The following is an 8,829-nucleotide window of genomic DNA, read 5'->3' on the forward strand; positions in this document are numbered from 1 at the left end:
TATGCTGAATGCACTATAAGGCTAAAGTATGTGCCCTTTTTATCACCAATTGGTTGTAAGTAAAATGGTAGCACTTAAGGTTCTACAACACTTAGACAATATACCATATGCAAAAAAGTCATTAATGGTCCATAGGAATGCTGCTCATAGAATAAAATTTTGGTGAGTAAAGGCATTGTATGTGACCACACCTTCATCCCATAAAATTTTTAACTCATCCATCAAAGGTTGGAGGAACACATCAATGTTCTATCCGAGACTAGTCCTCTCCGGGATAACCATACTTAGTGGAAAGTTATAGACCGTAAGCATTACCGGCCAAATAGAATACGATTTCATTATCAGTCTGAAAGGATTGAAACCATTTAAACATAAAACGAGTCTAACATTGTGAGGCTCAACGGAAAAATACTGATGTGTGAGATTAAAGTGTTGCCAAGCCTCACCATAAACTAGATGCCTAAGCACTCCATCATTTGATTGGTGTGTGAAATGTCATGTCATGTATTCTGTAGTTTTTGTTGACATATATAGCCACTACATTCTTGGTGTTAATGGAAAGTATCACAAAATCTTATAAGAAAAATTTTCTCTTTTTTTCTCCATGATTTATTCGGTTTATACCAAGAATGACCACAACATATAAAATAAGACAACTTGGAATATTCATTATAAAACAACATGCAATAATTCTTACATGTATGAATTTTCTAATAGCCAAGCATAGGTTCTTTCAAGTGTGTCTTTATTTTATAGAAGTTTTTTGATAATGATTCATCCAATGGCAACATCTTCCTCACTAGATGCATTAGATGATTAAATCATGCCTTACTCATGTTAAACTCTAACTTCACATTCAGTAATTAGGACATAGTTGATAGTTTTGTGTGTTATTGCATCTGTCTCACAAAATTGCATCAGCATCATTTAACAATGAAAAGTAGGATGCAACATCCAAATTTGGATCTTTGGGAAAGACCGGCTCATTTTGAGTCTCATCATTGAATTGAAACTCCAATCGTAAAGCATCCATAACTATTTTAGCATATGAATATTCTACTTTGACCTCATTAACTACTTCATTCTACTCATCAACAAAATATCGTGATGATTTTTTTGCATGGAATGATTCACCATGTGCATCCTATATTGTGTACGCATTAGTAAACCCTTTACGAAATAGGAGTTCTCAAACCTTATCAGCAACTAAGCACTTGTTATTTATACATCAAGAATAAGAACATCTGATCTTATTCTTAGTCATATATATTGGTTGATCGAATGCAAATGAAATAAATTCATCTATGCCATTCATAAATTTTGTTTTAAGAAATCCACTTGAATCGACTCGAGATTATATCAAACTCTTATCTCATTCCTTTTTGAGAAAAAAAATATTATAACAGACATATGATATTGCCTATTAGTAGATATTAACAAAAATATTAATTAAAAACAAAAACCAATTTAAGTACTAGAATTATCAAATATATAATATTATATAATTAATTTAATAAAATCTTAATTAATTTACATAATTTTAAATTTTACTAAATTTACTAATTTATGTAATTGATAAATTACTAATACATGAATCTTTTTAATATAAATTTAATAAATATAATCAAATTATTTCATGTTACATAGTAATTAGTAAATTAATTAATTTAGTCACTTATTTAATTAATCATTACAAGCTTAATAAATTATTCATTTTATTTAAAATCTTTTTAAAAAACTAGAATTCCATTTCCAAATGTTAATTTTAGTTAATTAATAAAAGTAGTTATTTTTAAATTTTCAAAATTACGTATTTAATTAATTAACATGGTCCTCTACCCACGTCTATTACTGACACTTTTGTCCACCCCATTAATTCATATATTTGCAATCCTAAATTGCTCAAGTGAATAATCATGTATCCCACGTTAAAGGAAAGATCACTACTACTTCAATGATTTCAAATTCAAAAGAGAATGAATCCAACCTTGTTCTAATTGCCTTTTAAATTATTAAATATTACTTATTTAATTAAATACATCCGTAATAAATTGTTGATTTTGTTTAATTAATAAAATTAATAAATTAGTTAGTAATAAAATGTCAATTCAATAACAATAATCAAATAATTTCATGTTAAATCGTAATTAGTAAATTAATAAATAAAATATGAATTTTAGTTTATTAATAAATGTAGTTGCTTTGAGAATTTCATAATGATTTTACCCTGACCATCCCTTAAAACTCCTCCAATTCCTACCTTCTTCGGATTGTCAACTGAAACTCCACCAACATTAAATTTAACCCATTCTGTTTAAGGTTTCAAACATATAATTTGTTTACTTATTTTTTCCAGTTTCTGAATTGGCCAAACTAAAGTTGGGTTTCTAAACACATCATCCACTAAAATTATTAACTTTGGCCACTTTAACTTTACTCCAAACTACGATTTGAAGTTTAATCAAGTCATAAATCAGTCTAATGTCTCAAGTTTTCCCATTAGAAACAATATCGTATCGAAATAACCAAACGAACTAGGTTATAGCGTAAGACGCAAACAACTAAAATTTCCTTTTACCGTCATTCATCCCAATATCTCTCCATGCTAGGAAAAATTTTTTAGGACACCCAATAAACACCCTAATTAGAGAACTATATATTGCGCAACCTCTACATTTCATGGCATGAAAAGAAAAGATGGGAAATAGTTTCAGAGTCATTGTTGCATAAAACACAAATTGCTTGATCAACATTAATTAAATTTCTTTTCACCAACTCCATTTTGACTGCAATTTTTTCTCACATCAATTGCCGTTCAAATATTTCAACTTTATATGGAGCATAACCAAGCCATATTCTTTTCCAGAGTTCATCACGAATTGCTAGCAATTTTACAAAATGACTAGGAAGGAGACATACCACAAGGCATAGCTTTCTATATGATTCCATCCTTGAATCCCTCACCCAATGTACATTCCTTTAAATAGCTCCACAATAGTGTTCAATGCTCGAATTTCCGTCAAAAAAGTTACCTTCTAAGTTCGATTTGCCATTGCCAACCATCATCTGTCCATTGACCATACTCGCATAATCTTCTTTCCTTATTCATTGCTAATGCAAATAATCTTGAGAATTCTACTTTTAGAATCATATCTTCCAACCATGCATGACGCATCATTCCAAAATGAGATTAATGACCCATCACCTATGACAACTCCCAAATTAGCTTTAACCTACAAAAATAAAAAAATACTTGTCAGTAAGCAACAATGGAGAATTAATATTTTTCCAATTTTTCCTCAACTCTATCAAGAAAAGGTTTCCAAATCTTAAGAGATGATAAGCAAGGTCCCAAGGATAGACCCAGTAAATTATTAAATTTTACTTATTTACTTAAGTATATCCATAATAAATTATTGATTTTATTTAATTAATAACATTATTTAAATAATTAGTAATAAATATAATTTTAATAACTACAATCAAATTATTTCATGTTACGTAGTAATTATTAAATTAATTAATTTAGTCACTTATTTAATTAATTATAACAACCTTAAGCAATTATTCATTTTATTTAAAATATTTTTTAAATAGTAGAATTACAAATAAAATATGAATTTTACTTAATTAATAAAAGTAGTTTGTTTCAAGGTAAATTTTCACAATTTGTTTTTAATTAAATAACATAATAAATACTATTTATTTAATTACTTTTTAAATTATTAAATGTTATTTAATTAAATACATCGCTAATGAATTATTGATTTTATTTATTTTAAAAAATACGTAATTTTATTCCAATATGTCAAAACTAAAAATAAACTTTGGACTTAGATTTACAAGAACATAAAAATGAGAGCAAAATAAAACCCTATGCAGGAAAGACCCAAAACAGAAAATAATCCCTGACTAGGTAAGACTGCAGATCATGTCCAGAATTCTTAATAGCATTATCTTGTGGGCAATAGACTCTACCAAACATCCTTACTGCCATAACAGCAACATCAATCCAATGACTGAAAACAAGCCGCCAATCATGTCCAACTTGAATACTGAATGACAATTACCAAGATTAGAGCAAAAACACCTGTCTGATTACAATAGATATCCAGTCAAGGCATAACTTGGTTCCTATCTGAATAAAAGCAGTAGACACGTCCCATCTATCCAATAACGTATACCCATCACATTCAACGTTTCACTTATTCAATAGTCCTAAAAAATTGAACTAGTGCCTGCCTGTTATCAACTTTTTCTTTAGTTAGTAAGTCTGCTTGACCATTAGCTTCTCTCAACATATGTGTAACCTTCCGTTGATGAATAATCTTTTGAAGATAGCCTAATTGTATCATATTCGGTCCACAACGCCATGGCGCCTTGGAAGGATTATTTAACCATGTCATTGCATTCCTGGAGTCACTCTCTACGTATAGGTTTAATTGTGAATTCCTTAGGAACTTAATGAACAAGACAAAAGCTTCTTTGATGGCTATAACTTATGCAAAATTTGCATCACATATCCCCACAAACTTAGAGAATTTAATAATACTATCATCCTTATGGTTTTGCAAAATTTCCTAATTCCTGAATTGCTCGGGTTACTAGTTGAAGCACCATTCACATTAAATTTGACCTAACCCAACAAAGGTGCCTTCCATAACGTAATCCCCTTGACCAACTTTGATTATAGAACTATGGAAACAAGATTCAGATTTCTGAATATATCTTCTTGTGATTCTTTTCATTCAGGCCATTTAGCTTTACTCCACATAGCTAATCCTCAAATTAATCAAGTCATACAACTGCTCGACATCCTACCTTTTCCTATTGAAGAAAATATCATTTCTGAATAACCAAATTGACTAGGTTATTGCATAGAAAGCAAGGGTCCAAATTTTCAGTTTATCCTTGTTGAAACACACAAAAGTCCACGCAAGAAAATAATTCTAGATATTAAAAAAAAAAAACCCACCTAAAGTCCGAATCTAAGAACCATAAACGCAATAAATGCCAAGACTCTTCACAAGTAAAAAACAAATGATTGAAAATCTCTGGATGCCTTTTACATAAGACACACAACGATTGATCCTCTCAAATCAAATTTCTTTTAACTAACTTAGTTTTAACGGTTACTTGTTCCCACATCAATTGTCATACAAATATCTTAACCCTAGAAGGGGCATACCCTAACCAAATCTTTTTCTATAAGTCAATTTCAATAGAATGAATCATACTAACAACTTTGCAAAAAGACTTAGCAGAGAACATACCCTTAGGAGTAGCTTTCCAAACAATGACATTGCTAAGTCCTTCTCCCAATGTAAAATCTCTTAAGTGACTCTACAACTATGTCCATTTTTCATACTCCCACCCAAAAAATTACCTTTTAAGTTCAATACGCCATTGCCATTCTTCATCCATCCATTGTCAAAACTCGCAGAGTCTACCATTTTTATTTTGAGCCAATGCAAAACATCTAGGAAATTCCAACTTTAAGACTAAGTCCTCCAACCATGCATCATGCCAAAAATGAATTGATTTTCCATCCTCTATAGTCACTCCTAGATTAGCTTTAACCTGCAAAAAGACTTTGTTAGTAGACATTAGTGGAGATATAATATGTTTCCATACCCTATAGCAATTACGAGACACAATAGCTTTAAGCAATAAGGCATTCAAATCATAATCAGTCTTAGCTGTCACAATTTTCCTCCATAGATGCTCTCTTTCATTCCCATACCTCCATATCCATTTGGTTAAGAGACTTTTATTCTTGGTTTCAAGATCGACCATGCCTAGGCCCCTCTTCTCCTTTTCACGGCAAACGATATCCCATCTAATAAAATGCACCCTTTTGTTATCATTTGCACCTCCCTAAAGAAAACATCATTGAAGCTTTTCAATCTCATCTTGGATTCCACGTGAAATTTTAAATAAGGACATGAGGTAAATAGGTAAACTATTAATCACTGATTTCAGAAGGGTACTTTACCCCTACGAGATAAAAGTTTAGCTTTCCACCCTTCTAGTTTATTCTCCACTCAATCCACAAGAGGTTTTCATATTTTCAAAAAGGCTAAATTCACACCCAATGGAAGGCCCAAACATGTTGTCGGAAGATTACCAACCTTACAATGTATTTTAGATGCCCATAACTCCAAAATCTCCATTTCCACTCCAACACCAGATAAACAACTTTTCGTAAAATTAATCTTAAGGCCAGACATGATTTGAAAGCTTCTTAACACACGTTTCATATTGAGGAGCTCTTCAAGATTCGATTTGCAGAAGAGAAGAGTATCATCCGCAAATTGCAAATGTGTCATGTGCAAACCTTTATTACCCATTGGCATACCTTTACAAAAACCAATATCTCGCACCTTCCCCATCAAACAATTGAAGACTTTAACAACCAGATTGAATAAAAAGGGAGATAGAGGATATCCTTGTTGCAACCCTCTCGCAATATAATTGGTTTTGTCGATGACCCATTCACAACGACCAAAACTGATACAGTTCTCACACAACTCATTACCTATTTACACCACCTCCACCCAAATCCCATTTTTTCTATAGTAAGCTTTAGGAAATCCCAACAAACATTACTATAAGCCTTCTCAAAATCTACCTTTAGCAGTAAACTCTCATCACAGTTCTTGTTCATAATATCCACTAACTCATTGACTGTTAATGCAGAACTTAGAATCTATCTCCCAGAGATGAACGCAAATTGATGTGCCCCTATAACCTCCCTAATAACCTTTCTCGATCTATTAGCCAACAGTTTCGCTATTAGTTTATAAATACTTCCAACCAAATTGATAAGTCTATAGTCCCCAATTGAGGTAAGATTCTTCTTTTGGGGAATCAAAGTGATAAAGCACTTATTCACTTCATGTCCTAAACACCAAGTATTATAGAAATTCTAGACAAACTCCATGACATCCCCTTTGATCGTAAACCATTAAGACTTGAAAAAATTCAAGTTAAAACCATCAGGCCCAAGATCCTTGTTACTATCACTTTCTTTGACAATATCCCATACCTTAGATTCCAGAAAAGGGTCTTTTAGTGAAAAAGTAGGTTCCCCTTTTAAGGGCCTAATGCCACATTGTGAGTTTGCCACTTTCAAAGTTCTTCTACTGGAAAATAAGTTCTAAAAATGTTTCAAGACTTCCTTTTTAATTAAACATGGCTCCTCAACAATGTCACCATCCAGTGAAATGCTTCCCAAATTATTCAGTCGTCTCCTATTAGAGGCCATAGCATAAAAAGATGGGTGTTTCGATCGCCTTGTGAAGCCCATCTAATCCGAGAGTATTGTTTCAATTTCCTCTTTTTTGAGGCCCATAGTTTTGCCTTATTAGAAATGATCCTTTTGTTCATACTAAAATCAAAACAATTTAACTGCCAAACCGTCTCCAAATTTGGGATTTCTACTTCCGACATCGCAATTCTCTTTGGTGCCACACCATATCGATCCTTATTCCACTTTTTTATTATTAGTCAAATATTTTTCAAACGCCCCAAATTTTCAGACTTTTATTATTTCTATTCTTTAACTGACTCCAATTATCTCTAATAAAATCTTGAAAGGAAATATAGTCGAACCAATAATTAAAAGAACGTAAAGGTTTAGGACCCAAAATTATTGATTTTATTTAATTAATAAAATATACCAAATTATTTCATGCTAAATAGTAATTAGTAAATTAATTAATTTACTCACTTATTTAATTAATTACATACTAAACCCTATTGCAAACATAACATGATAAGCAAAACCTTAACACAATTCCCTAAATACTTCAAACTTATATTAAACATATTATGTAATATAGCATTATACCACAAAACCCAAAATACATTAAATATTTGCATTTTTCATCAAAACCAACACTTAAAACAATCAACACATTTTCTTTTGAACAATAGCAATTCATTCAAACCAATCTACAGAACAATACCCAACTAAACAATTTGTAGAACAATCTATTCAATATTCAACAAACTAAATCCTAAAGCCTTCACGTCCTAATACCCAACATTCAATATTCAATATTCAATATTCAACAAACTTTGCAGCCATAGAACAATATTTAACACATCATCCTTAAACCAAATTAGGCACAAAACCAGGAACAAATTCTAGGATGGAATTCAAATTCTAGGATGAAATTCAAAAGAAAAAAAAAGGTTAAGGGTTTACATCATTAGCAACCTTACTTGGGCTATCGAAGGATGAAAGGTCGAACGGGAGAAGAGAGATGGTCGAATGCGAGAGGAAATATGGCCGACCGATCTGGAGAAGCAAAACGGATTGCCGACCGGAGGTGGGTTGGAGGTAGCTGACACTGGGGACTCTTCAATCTGACAGGACAGCTATCAATCAAGGACAACTAGGCAACGGTGGTTCAGATGCGAAGGGGTAGTGAGAGACAATAGTGAAAGAGAAAGGGAAAAATGGGGGAAAATCCAAATCGAGACTTAATATTTAAACTATAGACAGATTTAATATAAAATAACAATACTGATGAAATAACCAACGAAAATACAATAGATATGTAAACAATGAAGACACTGATGAAAATTTCGTCAGTAAATCTGTCGCTAACGTATCTCACATGAGCAAAGGCATTATTGACAAAAAATCTATCGGTAATTCCGTCGACATCTTAATATCTTCACTGATTGATGCTTTCATCGACAACGTTGGTCGGTAAATTCCGTAGTTAACTACTTTATCAATGAAATTTTGTAGTCAGTAAACTTCGCACACCATTTATTTGAAAAATAGTTAGTACACCGGTCTGTCGACATTTTTTC

General features: G+C 31.8%; 1 long non-coding RNA gene across 2 annotated transcripts; it reads right to left on the minus strand.

The window, feature by feature from the left end:
* Window positions 1-2,742: 2,742 nt before the first annotated feature.
* On the minus strand, window positions 2,743-8,621 carry LOC110426085 (uncharacterized). 2 transcript variants are annotated; one of them, XR_002446097.1, is made up of 3 exons: window positions 8,230-8,621; window positions 5,387-5,580; window positions 2,743-3,233 (listed from the first exon to the last, which is right to left on the minus strand). It is a non-coding gene; the product is annotated as an uncharacterized LOC110426085 (long non-coding RNA). The 2 variants fall into 2 exon arrangements; XR_002446096.1 differs by having other exon boundaries at window positions 8,225-8,621.
* Between the last annotated feature and the right edge of the window lie 208 nt (window positions 8,622-8,829).

Source organism: Theobroma umbraticum, unplaced genomic scaffold, assembly GCF_002168275.2.
Source record: "Theobroma umbraticum cultivar Fairchild unplaced genomic scaffold, ASM216827v3 scaffold_12.1, whole genome shotgun sequence".
In the NCBI taxonomy this organism is placed as follows: Eukaryota; Viridiplantae; Streptophyta; class Magnoliopsida; order Malvales; family Malvaceae; genus Theobroma; species Theobroma umbraticum.